General features: G+C 40.8%; 1 protein-coding gene across 1 annotated transcript in view; it reads left to right on the top strand.

Moving 5' to 3' along the window:
* DCX (doublecortin) overlaps positions 1–25,784 on the top strand; it is a 115,035-nt gene that overhangs the window by 41,356 nt on the left and 47,895 nt on the right. The gene's annotated exons all lie outside the window — the stretch shown is intronic.

Here is a 25,784-nt window from a genome sequence, read left to right as displayed (position 1 = left end):
CATGGTGCTGAATGTGGTTATTGAGCCTAACCTTGGAAGTCTTGGTAGGAAATGTCCACAAAAGGAGAGGAAGTTGGATTGCTGTAGTAGTCTGACCTCTGTTTCATCTCTCACTGGAGACAACCTAATGAATTTGGTAATCCACATTATGCAGCCTGGTTAAGGTGACCAGGGCAGTTATATTTTATAGGCTAGTGCCTTTCCTCTGGTGCTTTCCTAGAGAACTAGAAAAGAAAGGAGCTCATAGCTTGGGTAGTTATATTTTATTCTGACACAGAGGGCTGTATGTAAAGTGTATGTTTACCTAAAAGCAATGAATCATTCCCCACATGCGACCCTGTAATTATGAATGAGTGAGGAGAACACTAAGATATGACAGACGTCAATCAAGGGCCTACAGTAGGACTCACAAATCATTTAACCATCAAGCAACCATAAGGGTAAGAAAACCCAAGAGTGCTGCCTACGCTACTCACAGAAATCTTTTTAAATTTACTCTGGGCTATGCTCAAGTGGGTGGATAACAGGACCCAGATCATTAGAAGGGATTAGCTTAACTCTGACACTCCTTCCAGCCTTGCATACTGAGCCTCAGTTTTCTTGATCTCCTTTGGGGTTCTCATTATGGTATGAGATCTACTTTAATAACTTTTGGAGCAAGCTTTTATGTGTTCATCTGCAAGGATGCCTACTCTCAAATTTCACTTACAGAAGCCCTCAAATTACAATGGTTTGGCTTCTGATTTTTTGACTTTACAACTGTAAGTGGTATGTGTTCAGTAGAAAGTGTACTTCTTGTTTCAAATTTTGATCTTTTCCCAGGCTAGCAATATGAGGTACAATACTCTCTTGTGATGCTCCTAGTCAGCCATATGAAGCATGGGGGTACTACCAATATGATTATAATTGTTCTGTTTTTCAGTTTTGGTACAGAATTCAGTAAATAACATGAGATATTCAATACTTTATTATAAAATAAGGCTTGTATTAGATCATTTTTCCCAACTGTAGGCTGATTTAAGAGTTCTGAGCACATTTAAGGTAGGCTAGGGTAAATTATGATGTTCATTAGGTTAAATGTATTAACTGCATTTTTTACTTACAATAGATATTTTCAGCTTACAATAGTCTTATCAAGACATAAATAACCCCACTGTAAGTTAAGGAAGATCTGTAATTTTATGGACTCTACAATCACTTAGGGAATCAAAGTAGGAAAAGGATAGATGGAGGGAGTCCATAGCTGTTACTCTAAGAAGTCTGGGTTTGCCTAGAAGAGATCAAGGCAGGAATGTATCTAATTCCAAATCACTTTAAACTGTCACATGTAATTATAGATTGTGACTCATGTAGGTTAATTTGCCTCTTGGAGCCTTAGTTTTATCATCTGTAACATGGATATAGTGATAGTTAATAGGCACTATTTATTGAGTAATTACCATATGCCAGACACTCTCTACTTCACAAAGTTCTTGTGATAATTAGATATAGTTATAAAGTGCCTAGTACAGAGTAGGCACTCAAAAAGGGCATCAAGTAAAATTATTAATCATTTTTAAAAAAGATTTTACTCCACTTCTTAGGGGACCTGGATTCATTTGGGCCATGCATGGTGAATCAGACTCTTGTTGGCCAGGAGTTGATGCTATATAATATTATGTCTTAGCATATCTGACAGATGTGTCCCAGGAACTGCAATTATTCTTAGAAACAAGAATAAATGCAACCAATTCTTCCCATTTCTTGCTCAGCAAGCACCATTTTTTTTGTGCATATACCGATAACCCTAAATGAGGACGAGAGCAATCCTTATGATATTTGACTCCTTAGGTTGAGAGTCAAAGTATCCACACGGGAAAAAAATCTCCTAAAGGACCAGGCAAGTCATTGCTGGTTAATATTCACACAATTGTCTTGTCTCTTCTGTGGAATCAGGAACCAAGGAAGGGATTTCTTGTGACTTGAACTTGTTCCCTCTGTTCCTATAGCTCAATACCTAAATGGGATGCTCAGACCCTCTGAGGCTAGAAAGATAATGATAGAAAGGTCATCCTTGCTTAGTTTTGTCCACAAGCCCAGTAGCTGATAGCATCAAATAATAGTAGTGATTACTCTGGGGACATTAACTCCGTGAATGTTGTGATAATGGCGCATTGACCTCAACAGAGAAACTCGTTTCATTGCACTGTATTATCAACTTTCCTCTACTGGAAAGAATCCCTTGATTACTGACTCCATCATAACCCCAGGCCCTTGTTGAGCTGAATTGCCAGCTTGTTCCTTTTCCTGGTGGAAGAGTCCCTAATAGCCTTCATAGGATTTTTAGAAAGCCTGGCAGTCTGAGATTTCAAAGGAGCTTCGAGGCTCAGCAGCCCTCCCCAACTTGTTCTTACTCTCTTTGCTGCCTGCCTGCTGAACTGAGCTTCCAAAGCTTTGAAATTGATTTACCAGTCACTCACAGGTTTCCTGATGGTGATAAAAGAAGTACTGTTCTGTTTTCAGCTGTCACCAACACTTCCTCTTAAGGCTCAGCTAGAGAGTTTACTACTAGACGCCCATCTGCTGCCCTGCCTAGAGCTTGCCACTCTCTTTCCTTTGCCAAACAACTAGTGTCATCTCTCCTTTGAGGGAAGGCTGTTCGAAATGAGTGGCCCAATAGGGGAGACTGAAGGGTAAGATGGCTCTGTGTGATTCTACCTTACTTAGGAAGAAAATTAACTCTGATGTGCATAAAGAATCACCTTGAGGGGGCACCTGGGTGGCTCAGTGGGTTAAAGCCTCTGCCTTCGGCCCAGGTCATGATCCCAGAGTCCTGGGATCGAGCCCCACATCGGGCTTTCTGCCCAGCGGCAGGCCTGCTTCCTCCTCTCTCTCTGCCTGTCTCTCTGCCTACTTGTGATCTCTCTGTCAAATAAATAAATAAAATCTTTAAAAAAAAAAGAATCACCTTGAAGTGTGGTGGTGGTGGATAATTGTCCAATTTAATGGGATTTTTATTAGAGGGAAGAGTAACATAATGTAGTTTGAGTGAGTCTTACCCATTCTCTGGTTCTGTGGTGATGTTAATCATGCTGCTCCTGGCAAATCTGTCAGAGCTGAAGCCCATGACGTAAATGATTTTCCAGCAGGCCCTTTGTCTGAGTGACTGCAGCACAGCTGCTGAACAGAGCACCAGGGAGCTGAATGTGTTAATGGGGAAAACGCACTTCCCATGGTTCTTTTTTCCAAAGGGATGCTGTCAATGGGAGCTTTGTGTGTTGGTCAGCAAGGTGACTCATCTTACTACTGGTGTTTCTCAAAGTCAGGGTGGAAGGAGCATTGATAGGAAAGCAATAGATATATATGCTCCCACCAAGGTGTAGACTAACAGCGTTGGACTGTTGTGATTTCAAAGCTTTGTGTCAGAGGTCCCATGGCTTCATTTGGACTTTGTAACCAAATAAGTTATACAAATAACAGGTATACTAATATATATTATCATATATGTTACATATATAATGCTATATATAATACAACATGCCTGTAGTAAATATATGGCATTTTTTAAAGGAACAACAAGTTTTATTTTATTTTTTAGAAAGAGAGAGGGTGAGGGGAGAGGCAGAGGGAGAGAATCTTAAGCAAGCTACATGCTTAGCTTGTGAGCCTGACTTGAGGCTAGATTTCACGACCCTGAGATCATGACCTGAGCCGAAATTAAGAGTTGGATGCTTAACCAACTGAGCCACCCAGGTGCCTCAATATACGACATTTTAGAGCTCTTACCATGTGTATCAGGCACAGAAAGGGAAGTGTCGTAGCAGTGTGGATCTTTAGACTCAAACCACCTGGGGATTATATTCTGGTTCTTCCAATTATTAGCTGTGTGATTTGGGGCAAGGTACTTACCCTTTTTAAACTGCTTTCCTTATCTGTCACAGGGATCATAATGGTGGTGTGGATTAGATGAGATAACCCATGTGATTAGCTTAGCACCTAGAAAATTATAAGCACTTACTAAACATTAATTTTATCACTAAGTTATTTATGTCCTCTCATTTAAGTCTCCCAATCAATCTGGTGTGACAGGTACTATTATGATCCATCTTTTATAGGTGAGGAACCTGGGGTTCATAGATGTTAACTTGCCCTAAATCACATGAATAGCAATTGTTTCAGCTGGACTTGGCCTCAAGGTAGCTGACTCCAGAGCTGACCAAAAAGCTCTACAGCCTCAATTACAAAGGGCTGGCAAGTTGGAATTTGTCTGTACCTCTCTTAAAGGGGTTCTTCACCCTGGCTGCAAATTGGAATCATCTGGAAAAAATCAGAACAGAACACTGATTGCCTCTCAGGGGGTGGAGGTGGGTGTTTACTGGGAAGATACATGAGGGGATTTTAAAATATCTTGATAAGGGTTTGCATTATACAGGTGTATGCACTTGTCAAAACTCATCAAATGGTACACTTACAATTTATGCATTTCATAATATGTGTTATCTAAAAAAGGAAACCTTAAACAAATATTGAACTCTAATTAATGATATGCCTGCAGAAGTGTTTAAAGGTGAAATGTGCAGATGTCTACAACCTATTTTGAAATGTATCAAAAAGAATGTGGGTGGATAGAGGGATAGATATGTCATAAACAATATAGCAAATGTTAATTGTAGAATTTGGGTGATACAGACTTAACTGCATGTCTGATAATGTTCAGAATAAAATGTTGGGGAAAGAAATTAATATCAGTTGGGGAGCTTTTTAAAAATACTGAAGGCTGGGATCCCCTCAGCGTTTCAGAAACAAATTAGTCTGGAATAGGGTCCAGGTATGCGTTTTTTTAAAAATTTCTTTTCAGTATAACAGAATTCTTTTTTATGCCCCACACCCAGTGCTCCATGCAATATGTGCCATCCATAATACCCACCACCAGGCTCCCCCGCTCCTTCAAAACCCTCAGCAGGTATGCATTTTTTAAAAAAATCTTTTCAGGTGATTCTAAAGGGTCTTTAAAACAACATAATATATTGTGGGCTCTCAGAGCCAGTTCACAATTAATGTCCCTAGGTCCCAAATTGAAAGTGTCCTGATGGCATGTCAGAAAATCGTAGACCATCCCTCCTTCTCACCCATACATCTCTACTTCCTACATTCCACCCCTAGCCTCAAACATGTCCTCTAGCTGAAAGCAGCGCCAGGAAGAATTGCAATAAACAGTGTCAGCTAAATTATAGGTGGAAGACACCTCCCTCTCTCACCTACTCCCAGCCAACAGATCATGGCCTCCAGTTCTGCCCCACTCAGGCCTCCACTTTGCAGCTCCTGGAGAGGCACACACTCATCTTTTGGCTGAGTGGTTGACCAGATAGCTAGAGCTAAATACATGGAGAGGATCATGGAAGAGAGAGCTCAAGTTTGCCCAGATTTTAGCTTCTGTCTTGTTGCCTCTTGTTTATCAGGACCAGGTCTGGGATTGTGTTATCAAACAAGCATTATTTAGGTTTCTCCAAGGGGAGCAGAAGCTCCAGGATCCAAGTTTCAGCTTATGGGATCTCCTACGGGCACTTACCATGCATTTTTTCCCCAACATTATTTAAGATTTCTCTCTCTCTCTCTCTCCCTCTCCCTCTCTCTCTTTCTCTCTCTCTCTTCTCTCTATCATTCTTACTGGAGTGCCATATATCTGTAATGGCTCATATGCATGAAATAACTCATGCTGTAAATGACCTGTAAGTTAAAGTCACATAGAAATTGCTTCTTCTACAATCAATGTGCCAGGGGTCACAGGCTATTGATTCAGCTGATTCATCATCTTTTTATCACTGATGTAACTCATACAAGAGATTGTTTCTTCCCTACATTTGGAAGGCAGCTCTGCCAGGAGAACCAGGGACTCCTTAATTAGACTGACATATGGCCGAAAGAAGGGTTATGTGAAATTTGTGTCAGACTCTAGTGGAATCATTTTGGGAATCAGTGCCGTTATCAGCAGTTCAGACTGAGGGGAATGAAATTAGAGCCATATGCTGGATTAAATTAAAATGGCTACTCCTGGAGTCTCCAAAATGCAGGTAGTTGCATTGACCCAATACCCAAACCTACTAACTTGGCCTGGCCAGAAATGAAGTTGGGAGGAAAAATAAAGTTGCTTTTCATGGCTCTATTCCTTTTATTAAAGGATTATTTATTTGAGAGAGAAGGAGAGAGTATGAATAGGGAGAGGGTCAGAAGAAGAGGGAGAAGCAGACTTCCTGCTGAGCAGGAAGCCCAGTGCTGGGCTGGATCCTAGGACCCTGAGATCATGACCTAAGCCTAAGGCAGATGCTTAACTAACTGAGCCACCCAGGCACCCCTTAATGGCTTTATTCTATTTCTAAGCATCACATATTCAGTTAAAATTCCTGACAACCCAGATTCTCTCTGTGGCTTGAGCCTGTCCTGCTCCAGACCTATACTTTGGGCCAGGGTTCTCTAAAATGTGGTAGATATTCCACCTGTGGCACATGATTTTTTAAATGAGCTTCCTGAATAAGCGTTTTAAAGGTTTATTTATTTATTTGTGTGTGTGTGAGAGAGAGAGTGCAGGGGAGAGGGAGAGAGAATCCCAAGCACCCCAATGTGGGGCTCTGTCTCACGACCCTGAGATCATGACCTGAGTGGAAACCAAGAGAGGGACACTTATCTGACTGTGCCACCCAGGCGTCCCAAGTGTTTCAAGTTCCAATTGTTATGTTTGTTTTGATGTGTTAGGAAAAAAAATGGCACATCAATCCTATTATTTCATTAATATTACTGCCTAGGATGAGGCTAATTTCTGTAGGAGAAAAGAAAAAATGATCATTTTTAAAACAAGTATATGAGGAGATGGCAAAAATCATGAAGGTGATACTCAAATGACTAAAAATTAGTAAAGACTGGTCTAGTCTGGTAGTTTTCAATCCAAAGTGATTCACCCATGCCACAGAACCTGAAAGCACCCCTTTGAGGAATATCATCTCGGATAAGGCACATTTTCTAAAGATTCTTGTTAAAATATATTACTGTAAAAATAATTACTGGGGAACCTGGGTGGCTCATTCAGTTGGGCATCCACCTCTTAGTTTGGGCTCAGGTCATGATCTCAAGGATAAGGGACTGAGCCCTGCATCAGGCTCCACAGTCAGTGTAAAATCTGACTGAAATGCTCTCCCTCTCTTCTGCCTCCACCCTTCCCTCTTCTTGAACACACTCTTGTTGGGTCTCTCTCTTTCTCTCTCTCTCTCTCAGATAAATAAAATCTCTAGAATATATGGATTACTGTGTGTAGAAAGGATAGATTGGTTGGTTACCCAGGTCTGGGGAGATAGGAGGGAAATGGGGAGTGACTGATAATAAGTATGAGGTTTCTTTTTGGAGTAATAAAAGTGTCCTGAAATGGATTGTGGTGATGGTTGCACAACTCTGGGAGTATATTAAAACCCATTGAATTGTACAATTTAAATGAGTGAATTAGACAGCTTGCGAGTTATATCTCCATAGAGCTATTATAAAAATATATAGGGACACTGGGTGGCTCAGTTGGTTAAGTGTCTGACTCTTGGTTTCAGCTTAGGTCATGATCTCAAGGTCATGAAATCGAGCCCCACATTGGGCTCTATGCTCAGTGGGAGTCAGATTGAGATTCTCTCCTTCTCCCTCTGCCCCTCTTCCCCACTTGTGCTCTCTCTCTAAAATAAAATAAATAAATAAAATCTGAAGAACCATAAAAATTAAAGTAAAAGTAAACATATGGATTAAATTATGAGATGTAAGGTTGATTTAAGAGCTAACTAGATAAACTCTGGTGTACCACATGGGTGGGGAAAGAGATGGTCCCACCAACATGGAAGAAAACATTAAAGCAAGAAATATAGAGCAGGAATTGGTAATTTTCCTTAATTTTTCAACTCCCCATAAACCCATTTCTGCTCTTTTGGAATCCAACTGCCAATGATCCCAACTGTTATCAAGTTGTTCAACATTAGATTCATTTCTTGGAAAAACAGCCAGGAAATATTTGGATGCCATGAACAAAGAGAGCCAGGTCCCCTAAGATAAAATACCCATGGCATCATTGATAAGGTCTAGGGTTTGGCACTGTCCCCATGGTTCTGGAAGCTCTTTAAATTAGATCAAGCCACTGGGACCATTGTTGCCTCCTACAAAGAACTGTAAGACCTGAGGCCGGAGAAAAATGGATTTCTTATTCATTGAAATGGAGACATGGTTTTGGTTTTGGAAGAGATGATGTGACAACCACAATTATCTCATATAGCCTTGTGGACCAAAGGCTCCAAAACCACAGAGGTTTGTCTCTTCACTGTGGCTTTCCATGAACCCGCTGTAATTTCAGTAGTTTGGTATGGCACGTTTGGAACTTAAATGGCAGGGTGGCAGGGCTACTTCAATAAATCTATTTAACAATCGGAAGTGGCAGGGCCTAGGATCTGGAGCCCCTGTTCCCAGGGCTGAGCTCATGCTTGCTGAACACTCAAGGGGTACAATTTCAAACATAGTAACGCCATCTTTGCCCACCCTCCAACTTGTGGCTTGAAATGCCTTTTGGGAGGAAAAATGGTATGTTTAGCTATTGGTCATGTTTATATCTTGCTGTGAATGAAGGTCTAAGGAGTGAGACATGGATGGTTTGGCCAACTTGGAAAAAAAGAGCCCACCGCTGGGGGATGGGGGTACCAGCTAGGAGGTTGGGGCTAATGAAAGAACCTTGTCTTTTTTTTTTAAGATTTTATTTATTCGTTTATTTATTTGAGAGAGACACAGAGAAATAGTGAGAAAGCATGAACAGGGGGGAGGGGGGAGGGGCAGAAGCAGACTCCCCGCTGAGCAGGGAGCCTGATGCGGGGCTCGCTCCCAAAACCTTGGGATCATGACCTGAGCCAAAGGCAGATGCTTAACTGACTGAACCACCCAGGTATCCCAAACTGGTCTTTTTTTTTTCTTTTTTTCAGTTTTTCTCTAGATTTTCTCTGTCTGCAACTATGACCAGCAAGTCCTGGGCTTGTGAATAACAAATTGAGATGGGATTGTCACTGGGACCCAGAATTGTGAATCTGTCCCAAAGGGCCACTGACTATGCTACTACTCAGTGCATCATTTATGATTTGTCACTCCCTTGGGCACTATTAGTGCCAGAGAAACCCAGGAAAAAGAAAATTCTACAGAAAGACAAAGAGAATAGGTATTCGGTAGAATATCGAATACATATGTATTTCAGAGGGAGAATTATCTCTGTTGGATGCCAATTGGAGCCAGTCCAGCATTTGGCCAGTGACTGACCTGGTTGTTAAAAAAAATACTCAATTTTCAAGAAAACATTGTGGAAATTCCTCTGACTGGACTCATCTCATTCTTTAGAGAACAGTGGTTATTTATAAGGCATAATGATATCTTGCTCCCTTTCCTGCTAAGAAGAGATTTTATCTTCTCCCCAGATTTCACACCAGGGTTCATCTTACTTGGCTCCATTTTCCTTATGTCTGCAGATCTCAAATTGTCACAGAACATCTTGTCAGGAAGAGGCCAGATGGGCAGGCAGGGAAGTGATCCAGTCCCCCTTGCTAACTCCCCAACCCCAGCCCTCTGCCCCTGGGAAATAGAGTGCTCAACTTATCTCCATCCCTCAGGGCCCCTAAGGGGCCAGACAGTGATGCACAAGAGGGTACCTCCAACTTAGCTTAGAGCTGCAAAAACCGGGGCCAGATGAGCATTTTTGGAGATTAGGGAGCAGGAAATTCAGATTTCCATATTGTAAGTTCACATGATGAAATCTGATACCACCTCCTCCGCTGCTCTGGAAATGAACTCAGTCCTCTCCCTGAATCTGGGGTCTCCAAGCCAGGGAAGGTCACAGTGCACTCCAGATTTGTGACACATGGTCTAAGCGATCACAGTGTGTGAGTGTGGATCATGATACATGGTCTACATGTTCAAAATTAGGGGTGTTCTCACTGCATTTAGGTTTTGATTCCTGAGAAATGTTCTTCTCTGGCAAACTTTGTGGTAAAGAGATTTTAGATGAAGTCATTCCAGAATCACCTTGGCATCCTCAGCACCTAGCGCAGAGTTCCATAGGTGGTGCTCAGTAAATGTTTCCTTAAAGAGTAAGTGTGATATCTGTCATTAACCTGTACTTGTCACTTTGGAATTTGAGCAGTAGGGCCTCTGGTCTCTTGATCTCCTCAGGCAGATGCTATCCCTTCTGTGGCCTTTGTCTGCCCTCTGGATTGACTATGCCCTGGGAGCCTAGACAATGTCTACATAAAGCAGTCAGGGAGGAGGGAAGCATTGTTAGCCAAGCAACCATGCTTTGGATTCTTCTGTGAGCTAATCTAGGGTGATATCTAGTTGGCTTCCTCTTCTTGGCCTTGGCCTTTAGCTTTGTGGCTTTGACCCACAGCTGGACTGATAACATTCTATAGCCTTATTAGCTTTCCTGATTATTATCCCTCTTCCCTGACCCATGATGTGAACATTAGTCCACAGATGTCAAGGGAAGAGGCTTGGCTCTTATTGTATAGTTGCTTTACTGGTGATAAGTCAGAGTCAGTATAGTTCTGTGTTGAGGAATTCCAAACCAACTAACCTAGAAAAGGATCAATAAGAGAGCAAGCTCAAGTCATCAAGGCTGGAGTTGAGATACAAAGGCCAGGATCTGAAAGTAAAATGGAGACAACATGCTGGCTTACATTTGGAAGCATGAGATAGGTTATGAAGATTCATATTGTAATATTATGCTAACGATGTCGTCACACAATGGTCCTCAACCAGGAGCAATTTTGCTAGAGGACATTTAACAATGTCCAGAGATACTTTTAATTGTCATAATTGTGGGAATGCTGCTGTCATTTAGTGGGTAGTGACCAGGGATGTTGATAAACATCTTACAATGCACAGGACAGCTCCCTACCCCCACAAAGAATTACTCAACCCAAAATGTCAGTAGCACTAATGTTGAATAATCTTGTATTAAAGACAGATACAAATTATAGATCACAACTATGTAAAATATACAGATGCAAAAAGACTGGAATGATATACACCACAGTTATAATGGAGAGTGTCTGGGTAGCAGGATCATGCATCTTTTTTTTTTCTATCTCTGGTTTGCAAATTTTCTAATATAATCATGTTGCCTTTAATTTAAATTATTTTTCATCTAAACATATGAACATATTTTTCTGGTAAAGTATTACAGTACTGCAACTAGAGACCTCCTTGACCATCGTGGCTTCTCCCACCTCAGTTCCCTTTCCCAGAGGTAACTAGTTTGTGGATGTGAACTTCCAGAGCTCTATCTGCACATTTGCATGTAGATTATGTGCTGCTATAGAAAACATATTTTATCTCATGATTTTACAGCTTCATAGTATTTTGCAGTTTATTTGTTTCTCTGCCAATGGACATGTGGCTGCATCTGATCCAGGGATATCACAGCAAATGCTGCATTGTACATGCCTTCTTGAGCATACATGCCTACTTGAGCATACCAGGGTTTTCCAAAAGTAGGTAAGGGAATGAAAATTTCTGGGTTATGGAAAACACACATTTAAAATTTTATCACCAGAGCACCTGGGTGGCCCTGTTGGTTAAGTGGCTGCCTTTGGCTCAGGTCATGACCTCAGGGTCCTGAGATGGAACCCTGAGTAGGGCTCTCTGCTCAGTGCAGAATCTGCTTCTCCCTCTGCCACTGCCATTCCGTCTTATTGTGCGATCTCTCTCTCTCTGTCTCTCTCTCAAATAAATAAATAAAATCTTTAAAAACAATTTTTAAAAAATTAAAAAAAATGTTATCACCTACTACCAATTACCCTCCAAAGAACCCATGTTTTTAATTTTCTGACACCCTTACCAACACTTAATAACTTACTTTGATTTTTACATTTGCCAATCAGATGTTTGCAAAACAATACCTTGTTTTTGTTTTAATATACATTTCCCTTGTTACAGATGAGGCTGAGCACCTCTCCATATAATTGTTGAACCTGTCACATTTCCTCTTCTGTGAACAGTGGTGTCCATACCCCTTGCTGACTTTTGTATTACAAGACCTTTCCAAAGGTTTTTAAGAGCAAAGGAGAGCAGGATTCTGTTATGCAAAAACAAGGAAGTCATCCTACCCAGCGACTTGCTTGTCCTTTCTACCTAAGATAGAGCCTGAATCCCACCCAGGCCAAAATAACCCTTTCTTGCCATTCTTGAGAACCCAAGAGAGCAGCTGTATTAGGAAACATATTACCCAGCCCCATTCTCACCACTGTTCCCCACTGCCCTGCACTGTGAGCCTTTGCTATGCCAGCATCTTGACACTGAGTAACCAGCAGGTACTGCCAATCAGATTCACTCTGGTCAAATACAAATCTGATATGTGATGAGGCATAAAGGACCATGAAAGGCAGTGTGTGAATTGAATAGTATCTGCTGTCCATGCAAATGGCAATTAGGACCATTAAATTTCAGTTAATCTTCATTAAGAACATCTGTTGTCTAGCCCACATGAAGAAACCAAAGATGGGGTTGGGTAATTGTGACCACTGCAAGTAAGTAGTTGCATCAACTAGTTTCCCACCCTGCAGGAATAAACTGAAAGAGTGTGTCAGGAAAATGTATAATATGTGATATGTAGTGGCTAAGGAATAAAGCTAGAGAGAAGTCTTCTTTAAGACTCTTAGGCATTATTCAAAACCGGGGTACCTGTAAGCCATGTCCCTTTGTGGTGAAGAACATGATTGATTTCATCCTGGTGAATTTCAGGATCAAAAGAAGGGGCCCCAGAGACCCAACCAGAACTGGCCAGATTGGGTACCGTCAAGTTGGACCTTACCCAATCTGGCCTTTCTGGTACCCTCTGTTTATTTTGGTTGCCCTATCCCACATACCCTCCTGCTCTGTCCCCTTGGGGCTCTGCTCTCTGCTGGGGCACTGTTGATATTAAGCACTCAGATCCCTGCTACCAACATGTTGCTTGCCTGCCATCCTTCTTCCCCTGAAGTGAAGGACATCTTCTACCTCTTGACTTTCCCAGTTGGCTTGTGTCTGTGGTGGAGCAGACTGTTCTCCCAAGTTCCAGAAGTGTTAGAGGAAGGGCAGATAGGGACTTCTAGACCTTTGTCTGAGTTTAGGTAGGTTAAACTCTTCCTGACCATCAACTACCATGGTGATGGTCTTCTTTCTGAAGTGAGTGGGGTGTAAGGTATGGCACATTGATAGCTTGACCACAGTTATAATTTTACATTTGTTTGGGTGATTATTTTGTCAATATCAGTCTCCGGGGCCAGTCTGTAAGCAACATGGGAGCAAGAACAAGGCATATTTTTGTTCATCACTATATCCCCAGCACCTAACCTTGTCTGCCATGTAAATGTGAAATAGAATTTGTTGACTAAAAACACATATGGTTGTGGCTCTGATGTTCTTACAATGAAAGACAGCCAGGTGTTCGGGCAGGCGGGTGGGGAGCGGCATTTGTGAGGGATAGGGAATCTCTCTACCTCTCTACTGTCACCCCAGGGAGACATCTCACCCTGGGAGTCCACAGTTGATCTTTATATAAGGCTGTCCCCAGTCATAGCCATCCTCCCAATCTGCCAACAGTGCTCTCATCAAGGGAGGTTGGGAATGATTGAGAATGAAGCTTGCCTTTGATAGTTAACTATTTCCTGTGTTCTCAGAGACACTGTCTTCTCCTGGACAGATGCTCATTAGCAGGCACAGGCCCATCTTACTCCTTGGAGCCTAGCGGCAAAACTGTTCCAGCAGGCTGTGGAGCTGGGATGATGCTGGGCAACTGAATAGCTCAGGGACAGTGTTTCCACTGAATTTGAAACAAGGACATACTGGTGCATTTCTTGAATCCTCACTACTGCAGGAATCAACCAATATATCACTCTCTTGCCTCCCAAAGAGAATTGACATGGAAGGAGGAGAGGATGGAGGGTGTTGCAACGATTCTGGAAATGGAGCAGAGATAGTGTTGGGAACAAATTTTGACTCAAGCCTTGATTCAATAGAATTCTTATGAACAGAACTAGTGATTCTTTCTCCACCTCTTATCAGCCATCCCATTTAACCTCTTCAAACCCTGCTCTTTTCCCACAGCCTTTCTCTTGACCTTTTATCTATTGTCCAGAATTCATGCAATGTCCTAATACCTCTGTTCATCCACAGCAAAAATAAGAGTTAAACTGAATCCCCAGCCTCTCCTCTATGACTCAGGTTTTTGATGCAGAAATGAGGGGCAAGTGAGGTGTATGAGTACTTTTTCTGCATCAACTCCTCAGTTGCTAACTTCAAGAGCTCTTGTTCATAAAACCCAGAGATTTCCTGGGAGACCATTGCAAATCCCATAAACTCAAGACATTAGATAGAGCAGTTGGCTTGAGTATCACTAATTTCATTTTCATGCTTATGTTTGCCATCATTCATTCAGGGACAAGAACAAGTCATCTATGATAAGGGTAAACTGTGGATTAGCGTTGCGTATCATAGCTGTAAATTTCACTGTAAATGAAACACACAGATGATTTAAAAACAGTTATAGAAGAAATAAGAAGGGACAGATGATCCTTTGATGGAACATAACTTCGTCATTTGCTTAGCTGGGTATTTGGATTTGTTTATTTTTCACATTTTACAAGGAGATAGCTCCCAATAGGCCTGAGGATTGGATTTATGATAACAGTTTAGGAGCTTAGGTGAAATTAATAAAACCAAACTTCAACATATGTTGAAATGAAAGAGTTTTGAAGTCTAGCTATTTTTTAAAAGATTTATTTATTATTATGAGAGAGAGAGAGAGAGCACGGGCAAGGGAAGGGGCAGAGGGAGAGGGAGAATCTCTAGAAGGTTCCCTGCTGAGCCGCAGAACACAATGCAGGGCTTCATCTCACAACCCTGAGATCATGATGTGAGTGTCTGACAGGAGTCAGACACGTAACCAACTGAGCCACCCAGGCACCCTTGAAGTCTAGCTCTTTTAAAGATACTTTAGAAAGTGATCCTTTCAACTCTCAATATCTCAGAGACATGATGTTCATTGCTTCTTAGTGTCTTTTGAAAATGCATACACATAACCTATTCATCTATCATCACTTTTATGTGAGTCAGGCAATCCAAAAGTATAAAGAGAATATGTGAAAGTCCTTTCTCTTCCCCTCCATTTATTCTTTCTTCCTCTAGAGGTGACCACTGTTAAATGTTCAATGTGTATCCTTCTAGCCCTTTCTAAATACATTTATATCAGTGGTTCTCAATCAGAGCAATTTTGTCTTTCAGGGGAACATTTGGCAATGTCTGGAAGCATTCCTGGTTGTCATAGCTGGGGGTGGGATATTACTGTCACCTAGTGGGTAGAAGCCAGGAATGTTGGTAAACTTCCCACAGTGCATTGGGAAGCTCCTCCAAGAAAAACAAAACAACCCCACAATCATCTGGGACCCCTGGGTGGCTAGTCAGTTGAGAGTCAGACTCTTGGTTTCAGCTCAGGTCACGATCTCATGGTTGTGGGATCGAGCCCCACACTGGGCTCTGCACTTGGTGTGGCGTCTGCCTCAGATTCTTTCTCTCTCACCCTTTGCCCTTCCCCATTCGCACACTCATGCATTCTCACTCTCTCTCTAAAATGAATAAATAAAATCTAAAAAAAACACACAAAAAACAATCATCTGACCCCAAATGTCAATAGTACCAAGGTTGAAAAGCTTTGATTTACATGTATAGATGGAGGCAGAGAGAAATATATCTATTCTTTTTTTTTAAAGATTTTATTTATTTATTTGACAGACAGAGATCACAAGTAGGCAGAGAGGCAGGCAGAGAGAGAGGGAGAAGCAGGATCCCCGCCCAGCAAAGAGCCCGATGTGGGGCTTGATCCCAGGACCCTGGGATCATGACCTGAGCTGAAGGCGGAGGCCTTAACCCACTGAGCCACCCAGGTGCCCCGAAATATATCTATTCTTAAATAAGGCCACATAATCTCTGTTTGTCCACAGTCTGATTTTGCACCATTTGGAGCTTTTTCTGTGTGGGTATATACATTCCTACTGCATTCCTTTTTAATAGCTGCATGGTATTCTCTAGTATGGGTATATTATAGTTTCTGAAATAGTCATTTATTGGTGGATAGTTAGGTTGCTTCCAATTTTTGCAGTTATATACAATACTGTAATAAGCACCTTTGTATATATATGATTAGATTCCTAGAAGGATAATCACTGGGTCTTTGATTATATGTATTTTCTGTTTTGATATATTCTGCCAACTGTTCATACCCAAAAGGCTTTGTAAATGTTTACTCCCATCCACTGTGTTTAAGAGTGCTATTTTCTTATACTTTCTGTAACATGTTCATCAGTCCTTTAGATTTTTACTAGTCTGATGGGTAAAAATAATATATAATTGCTGCTTTAATTTGCATTGCCCTGAGACTATAAAGATTGAGTGAATGAGAATTTTGGCCATTTTTTTTTTTTTAAGATTTATTTATTTGACAGATAGAGATTACAAGTAGGCAGAGAGGCAGGCAGAGAGAGAGGAGGAAGCAGGCTCCCAGCTAAGCAGAGAGCCCGATGCGGGGCTCGATCCCAGGACCCTGAGATCATGACCTGAGCCGAAGGCAGAGGCTTTAACCTGCTGAGCCACCCAGGCGCCCCAATTTTGGCCATTTTTAATTAATTAGTTAATTGCCTATTTATTTACTTTGCCCATATTCCTAATGGATTCTTTGTTCTTTTTAAGAAGCACTGATATGATATATTTTAGAAAGTAATCCTTTGTTGAATATGTGGCCTGTATTCTTTGTCTTATAACTTGTATTTATTTATTTGATTTATTTACCACTTCTTTTTGGTAAAATGTTAAAAGCCTTTAATATTGGCATAATCAAATTTATTACTCTTTTACTTTGTGGATTCTGTGTTTTAGATCTTGTTGAAGAAGGCCTTCCTTACCTGAAGATGATCAGAACATTCTTCTCTATTTATTCAAACATTCCTATTATTTTTTTCCTTTTATCTTCATCTCTATTTTGTGTGTTTGTTGTGAACTACAGGGAAGTATCTATATTTTTTTGAAAGAGATAGGCAAGGTCTCATCCCAATGTATAAAATAATTAATTCTTTCTGCATTGATTAGAAGTGTCATTTTGACTCTCGATTCATCTATGATCTGTGTTCTATGGATTTATTTCTGCCTGGCATAATTCCATTCTTGGCATAATACTACCATGTTTTAAATGTGATAGTTTATTTTGATGTCTGATGTTGTAAATCTCCACTGTTCCCCCCCACCAAGATACCATGCATTATTCTTATATATTTTGTCTTCCATATGAACTTTAGAAACAGATTGTCAATTTTCATAAAAGTACTACTGAGAATATGTGAAAGTTCAAGGCATTTGGACTGCCTTGAATTGTATCTCTAAGTTTAAGGAGAAATGACATTTTAAAAACATTTTGAAAATGAAAATATCTTTTATTTTCTTCAATAAAGACTTATATGGTTTTCACCAACTAGGTCTAATACATTTTTTATAGATTTATTTCTAGATATCTTATGATTTTTCTTGCTCTTATGAATAGAATATTTTTTCTCTAATTTTTTAAATATTAATTTGATTATTGCTAGAGTATAAGAAAACTATTATTTTGTATGTTGATCTTGTATGTGGCCATCTTGCTAAGTTATCTTATTGGAGCACATGGATTTTTGTTCATTTTCTGCAATTTTCTGAGTAGGCAATCATCCATTATGAGAATAGCAATGATTTAGCCCTGCGAGGGTCACTATTGCAGCCAATGAGGTTTATCCAAGGCACAATTATTGCTAATAGAAAATAGTGATAATTTTTTGTTCTATTTTGCAAAATTTATACCTTATTTTTTGTTCTTATTGTGAGCTCATTACTTTGTAATACTGCATGTTTAAATGTTCCTTTGAGTCAAAACCTGTTCTAGATTCCAGTTCAGTGTTCTAGAGCTAAACAGAAAAAGGCAAATCATTCTTCTATAAGATAAGCCTTCAAATATTTAAATATGTTTATCACATCCTCTGTTTTCCAGGATAAACACCTCTATCATCTTCAATATATATGCTTTTCCCATCTTGACTCATCTCTCTCCAAATGCACTCTGTTTTATAGATGTCTCTCTCAAAACATGGTGCCCAGAGTGGAAGAAAGTTCAGATGTTGTCTGACCATTGCAGAGTACATATAGAGAAATTAATTTTTACTAATTTGCATATAAAACTCCTCTCGATGTCCTGTAAAATTACAATGTTAGAGCTACATGGTTTTAACATATTATTTTTTGCAATGAATTATTTTTTTTTTATTTGAGGGAGAGCATGAGAAAGGAGAGAGGCAGAGGGAGAAGCAGACTCCCCCCTGAGCAGGGAGCCCAATGTGGGGCTCAATCCCAGGACCCCAGGATCATGACCCAAGCTGAAGGCAGATGCATGATCAACTGAGCCACCCAGTTGCCCCTGTAATGATTTCTTTTGCAAATGAAATCTTAGCCAGAATCTTAATTCTTAAGACACTTAAGAGTGGAGTTTCTCTTATTGAAAGGAGGGTGGGAGGTCATAGAAACCTCATGTCAGCTTCCTTCTTCTTCCCCAAGGTAGCCCAAGAAGCATCCCAAGGATCTGAAAAGCATGGTTTGAAAACCATGAATTGAGTCTGATTTCTTCAGAGGGCAGTGTGGCCTAGAGAGGCAAAGTGACTTGCTGAGGTCATACAGTGACTTAGTGAAATAGATAGAACTAAACTCGGGTCTCTTAACTTCCATTCCAGAGATCTTTTCACTATGTCACTCTATTCCTCACTATTAACTCTCACACCTTAATTACTCATATTAGCCTTGGGATCAACTAAAATCCTAGGGCTGCTGTTAATACTCATCTTGCTCCATCATATATAATTGATTTTCAGAAATCTAAATGTGGAACTTTACATTTATTAAGTGCATTAAATATAATCGCTCCTGGAACTCAAAGGAACATTAGAAATCTTTGCTTTTGGCCCATAAGTCCTGCCTTTAAAAAAAACTTTCTAAAACTTTTTTTAAAGATTTTATTTTATAGTAATCTCTACACCCAACATGGCACTTGAGCTCACAACCCCAGATCATGAGTCACATGGTCTACCGACTGAACCATCCAGGTGCCCCAAAAAACTTTCTAAAATCTTAATTCTGTCATTTAACATCATTTGATTTTGTTTGGCAGGGCTATTCAAGTAAAGCTACAATTCATTTTACTGACATTAAACTCCCAGTTCTTCAATTTGGCAATAAATGCATAATCGAAACCTAACTTCAAAAACTTCAGCCTTATATTTTATGGCATTTCTGCCCCTTTACCTGGAGAACTCATGCTCATCTATTGAGACCCATTTTTTGAGGCCATTTCTAATGTCACCTCCTCTGTGAAGTGTTATTATGCCCTCATTTCTTCCTCTTTGAAGCAGAATTGATGGGTCCCCTGTTTATAATATACTAGAATTTTAATGACTAGCATACTTCAGTATTTTATGAATTCCTAAAGGGTCTTATGTATTATCTGCATCTCTAGACAGTGAGCCTGGGATGGCTGGACTACGGTGACTGCCTACTGAGAAGGATTGCACATCAGGGAGGAACTCAGAGCTAGTGTGTTGTGAGGGGTCAATGATTTCTGTCATGGGCTTGGGAAGGAAGTATTTTGCTAACCCTGGTCCAGGGCATAGTCAGTACACAAAATATGTTTTTGAAACTATATTTTTATATCCCCCACAGATATCTAGAAGTTTTATCAAAAGAAAAGGTAGTTGGGCATGGCTTGTGCTGACCCTTAGTTGTGTCTAGTGATCCTAATTTCTCCTGAGTGCTCACAAACAATATTCTAATAGTCCTTTTGCAGTATTTTTCTGGGTATCAGCATCAAGTTAATTATTGGTTTATATTTTCTGAGATAAACTACTTTTCCTTTTCAAAAAGTAGGACAACATTTTCTTGTCTTTAGCCTTCTGGCGCCTCTTCCATTTTCCAAGAACTTTCCAGGTGGTGGTGACTCATTTGGAGAAAACGGCCCCATTCACTCGGACCTTTCAACAGCATTGTTTGTCATGGTCAGGGGCCATGACTAGGAGAGCTGTTTCTTGGAAAAAGTATATTTGAATTGGGCAAATCAGAGGCTTAAGTCAGGATGGCCAATAAATGTGTTATTGACAGAGGCCTGGCGTAGAACAACAGCCAAGTCTAGGGAGGCAGTTTTCTCTGAACCATGGCCCAGCAAGCATTTCAGATGGCTCTCCCTGTCTCTCTTCCCTTCCCCTTCTTTTGGCTTCATGTTCTCCTCTTGCTGTAGTTTGTCTACTCTGAGCTGAAGTTGGATGGCTAAAGCATAACCTCAGCACAATAATGACCAGAAGAATGCACATCTGCCCTTGAGTTCCGGATGAGGGCCTAGGTCAGTAACTGTTAATGACAGAGATAATAAGCAAAACAGGAAACAATTTCAAGAAATTGAAGATATAAGTTTAATCACAGATGTACCTCAGGCTGTATGTATGCGAAAAAGAGAGATCAGCTTTGGAGACACACACACACACACACACACACACACACACACACACAGTAAAATGGCGATTCATTAGCATGCTAAAAGAAATAAATGTTCTGTGAACCTACTAGATGCCCAGTCCTGCGCTAGCCTGGGAGGGTGCAAAAACATGATCCTAAAGATGTTGCAATAACATGATGATTTTTTTCTACCTTGATAGGGGAATAACAAACAGTCAGGGGCTGATGTTTAGCTGTTTTTTCCCCCCCAAATCTTTGCTTGAACAAAATTTGGAACCAAAGTACAAGTGAATTTTTGAAAAGGTTAACCTTCAGTGACTGGAAAATGAAATTCATCCAAATGTTGTGTTCCAACCATGTATTAAATGACCCTTGATCCACTGTAAATGTGGAAAAAATGGGATTCAAGTGACCGTAGCTTGTCTCCTGAACCCCATGCTGGAGCTTGCTTTATGGAAGCTGCAACAAGCCTGGTCTTCGTTGGGTTCTTGTCTGTTCTGTGTGGATCTTACCACTTATTTGAGTATGAGAGACAGTGAGAAGTGGACCCTCAGCCCTCCAAGGGGTTGTCCTGTTGCTGTCAACCATTGAAAGTCTGATTCCTGATCCCAGCAGCCCATGCAAGGGATGACTGTAAACAGGGGCTGCTTTGCTCTCAGTGGAAAGGTTTGAGTTGAGCTCCTTCCAGGTGATCACACTGGCTGCCATTTTATACAGTCTATTTCTGTCTTCCTGTACACATCCCTCAATTTGCATTCCTGCTTAAACTTGCCACTAGTCCTGCCTCTCTGTGTGGGAGGTGGAATGGATTTAAGAGGGGGAAAAAGAAAGGACTTTTTGTGAGGAGGGGGAGAATATAGAACTTTCACAACTTTTCCTCCTGGATGTCTTCAGAGAACCATTTTGTCTCCTGGCCTCCATGAGAGTTGCCACAGAAGCTCTCTTTCTCACAAGAATCATCCTAACTTCTTTGTGTATTTGACTTTTAGCTGCATTTGAACCAATTTGGCTCATTAAACATGGTGATTGGCATAATGGGAAGGTGAACTAAAAGAAAGTGGAAATGGATACATGAAGAGAGTGCTTTGAAGGGACCATCAAAGGCTCTCAGACATCCTTTATCAAATGTTAAGGGATAGGAGATGTCTGCTATTAGAGCTTTATTCCTTAGGGTTCAGTTATAGTCATCTCTAGGCATTACCTACAACCTTGGGCAGGATGCAGATTAAGCTATGAATACTCTAGCATCTAGAAATTAGTTTCCAGAAATGTGCAATCAACTCATCCTTTCCTAGCAACCAGTTGGACTGGTTGCCAATATATTGGACTTGGATTATTTCCCCCATTCTTAAGGGAAACTAATTTAATTGTGTAAGTTTTTAATCTTAACAGGCTCAAAAAACAATTGCTATGATTCAAAACTTGGAACTGTGAGGTAGTTTAGAAGCTTGTGTAAACAAGATCCCAAAGTCAACTTTTCAGATCATTAAATGTAGGTCAGAGGCAAGAAGAGAATTAAACTGTGGCAGAAGGAACTCAACCAAGGAGTTTCCACCAGACTAACAGCTCCTTGAGGACAAGAGCTGTGTCTTATTCCTTGTTACCCAACGGTTACCGTGGTGGCTAAATTCTCATAACCACTCAGTGAATGCTGTTCAATGAGTAATTGATTCAGAAAAACTTTGTGATTAAAAGATCGATTCTGGGGATGCCTGGGTGGCTCAGTCGGTTAAGCTGCTGCCTTAGGCTCAGGTCATGATTCCAGGGTCCTGGGATCGAGTCCCATGTCCGGCTCCTTGCTCAGCGGGGAGCCTGCTTCTCTCTCTGCCTCTGACTGCTTGTGCTTTCTCTGTCTCTCTCTGACAAATAAATAAATAAATAAAATCTTTTTTTTTTTTTTTAAAAGATTGATTCTGGAATTCATTACCAAATCATGTTATGGAGTCCTTTGCTGTAGAGATTTTATAAAAGGAGATAGGTACAGCTACGCTCAGGATGTGGAAGTAAAGTGTTCTGTAGGGGCAGAGAAAGACAGTGGATTTTTCTTTTAGTCCTTGGGTGCTGTGAAACACAATGAAGATAGTTCACATGAGATTCTCTGTCTCTCTCTCTGTCTCTGTCTGTCTCTTTCTCTCTCACTCCATGCAACTCTACCTCTTTGTCCTTGTTTTTCCCTTGTCAAAACCTGATTTACTTTACCACATTTTTGGTCCCTCCTTACCCACCTTCATTTCCCCTTAGGTCATGCATCTTTTGGAAAATAATTTTAATAATTTGCATTCACAGAACACTAATGCTTTCCAAGACACTTTTATATGCACTATTTTTTGTTCCAAGTTGAAAAAAAAATACAGCTATAGTAATAGTAATATGAGTTCCATTTAAAAGAGGAATAAAGTGTTAGTGACTTGTGCATGATCACATAGCAATGTGTGACTGAACCAGGACAAGGAGCCAGTCCCTTTTCACCAATATCACCCTGAGTCTCAAAATTCAGAAGTAAAAGTTTGTTAGCAATACAGCAGTTACTCCTAATTGCTTCCATGGTTATAATCCTCATACTTTGTGTTGTTGTTTCAAATTCTTTTTTTGTACTCCTTCGTATGCATATGAGACTGACACTTGGGAAAGGACCAAATCAGACATTATCTCAACTATGGGGTCTCAGTTTATCCTCAGCGTTTATTGTTTTTTTTTTCCCCAACATGAAGTACATGCTTGATGAGATTTAAAACAACATCGTGTAGTACATCTTTCTGTCTCTCCTTAAGCCACCTGACACAGAAGTCTTCTGAAATGTGCTGCATCAGAAAGCATCTTCTCTGTCTTTCTCTTACAGTTTTCTTTGACAGTCACAGAAGGAGTACCTCTTATACTAGTTGATAGTTCATTGAGTCTTTCCCTTCCCGAGACTGGCAACTTTCTCACACAGATTCAAGAGGCAACAGGTCCAGGGTAATTACCAGCCCAAACTCCATTTGGTGTCCCAGAATGGAATGAGTAAAGTAGTGTTGTACTGAGTACTGAAACCATGGATGAAGTTGGACCTCAGAGCCTGGGAAAGATGCCAGGACTAGAAGAGCCAAGGGCTTTGCAAAAACCAGAGGTCTAGGAAGGCTGTGAGTCATTAACCAGACAAGCAGTTAGGAACCAGGAAATAAGCTTCTTAGTGGGGTTAAAATAAGGTGAAAGGTCAAAAACTCAATAGCAATGGACAATGGTAACAACAATAAACCATCCTGAGAAATGAGATGAATTCTGCCTTAGCCCAATAGCCTGCTGACATTGAGCTGGCTCTAGAGAGTTGCCAGTCTACCATCCACAAGTGGAAGCAAGGAGGCCATCTTTACAGCTGGGTTGTGGGGAGTGTTATGGTTGTAGCAAAGGTAACATCTTGACAGTTGAGAGATGCCCTAGAGCAGGGTTTCTCCAGCCTGGCGCTATTGATGTTTTGGTCCAGATCTTTCTTTAGTTCTTTGTTGTGTGGCTCTGTTCTGTGCATGGTAGGACATTTAGCAGCATGTCTGGTCTCTACCCACTAGACGTTAGTAATACCTCCACCACCAGGTTGTGGCAACCCAAAATGTCTCCAGATACTACCCAATGTCTTTGGGGGAGATAGAGGGAGGCAAAATGGCCCTGGGCTGAGAACTGCTCTAGAATCTATGGATTGTGAAAGCTCATTGGTCTTGAACTTTCTAGGATTCACTGGCTTCTAATTATACTTAGAACAAGGAATTTAAGGTTGCAGGCAGAGGCATCTGCAATTCCATCCTTCCCCAATGTCCTTTCACATCTAATGCCTGACTCAGCTCTTCCATTAAGCACTATGTAGTTCCTAAGAACCCTGAACCCTCAGAATTTTCCTCCAGTCCTACTTAATTGCAGACTTAATGATAGACCAGCTCCTGGTTTTCCTTCTTGGTTTGCATGCAAATTGGGACAAGTTTGAAAACACATTTTTATTTTTTGCAATGGAATTCAAGAGTCATGGTGAGTTTCTGTTTTCTTATTTGCTTTGGGCTTTTACTTCTTCATTTCCATTTGTTTCTGACTTTGAAGCTATGACATCCTCTACAGTTAAAGTCTGTGGCTGATGAGGTAGGACACCCAGAGGCTAGAAACAAAGGAGAGAGGTTGGGGGAAGAACTCAGTCTAGGAATCTCTGCTCTGGAAAATAGTTGCAAGGATATTGTACTCACTTATTTATCTTCCAACTCAGCCTGTTTCCTTACCACCACATCATACTGACCCTTTCTTCAAAATGTGAAGAAGCAGTCCATGCAGTTTTGTTCCTCATTGTTGCCCTTGTGGTGGATTTTCACATCTAGCAGTAGTAGGAGTCTTATAAAGGCCTGTCATAGCAGCTTTGTGGACTGAAACATGACACAGAAAAGACCACAGGGTATAGTGCAAATGATCCTAGATCAGGAGTCCAAATCCACATTCTATTCCCTGTCTTCCTCTTTATTGACATTTGAGCTTGCAAATTACCTTGCCTTGGCTGAGCTTCAGGTTCCTCATATGTAGGCTGGAACCACCCATTTGCTTACATGGTAATTTTACAGCTGAGATGAGACAATGAGGTGAAAGCAGCATGAAACATGTAAAAGCTTTTACATATGCAAAACGGTTTCATCATTGCTTAATTGCAGTTCACACCTCTTCATTTATTCTTGCCCAGATGTTACAGGACCACTGGGTGGATGGCACATTCAAGGCCATGATAACAGTTCCTTTCTCTTGCCTGCAGTGGCAGACCTACTCCCCAGGCCTTTCTCTTCAGATTTGCTCTCTACTTTCTACCCTGCCCTGTCCTGCTCCATGCCCTAGGAAGCTGACCCATGTCAACAGGCTCCCTTGTCTTATGAATTTTGGTTGTGTTTAGTTCACAGGGAACACTGGCAGAGAGGAGAAAAATAATGTTAAGCTATTTATTCCCTGGCCCCCTGCCTAAAAAGTTGTTGGGCGTCTTTTGACTGGAGGTCATAGCTCCAATCAGGGAGCTCTTTTCATATCATTTTTATGCTCCCTCCTTTCTCTGGGTTCTGGTAACTTCCCCCTCCCCTCTCTCTCTCTCAGGAATAAGGGTGATAATGGACCCCGCTGTTACTAATCCTGGGATACTGCTGTATCCCCTGTGGCTTCTTTGTACCCTGCCCATACTTTTGTAAGCAATTCCCTTTGTTAAACTACTTAGTTTGTCCACT

This window comes from Meles meles, chromosome X (assembly GCF_922984935.1).
Source record: "Meles meles chromosome X, mMelMel3.1 paternal haplotype, whole genome shotgun sequence".
Lineage (NCBI taxonomy): Eukaryota > Metazoa > Chordata > Mammalia > Carnivora > Mustelidae > Meles > Meles meles.
Note: the sequence above shows the minus strand (reverse complement) of the source record. Positions and strands in the feature narration are given on the sequence as shown.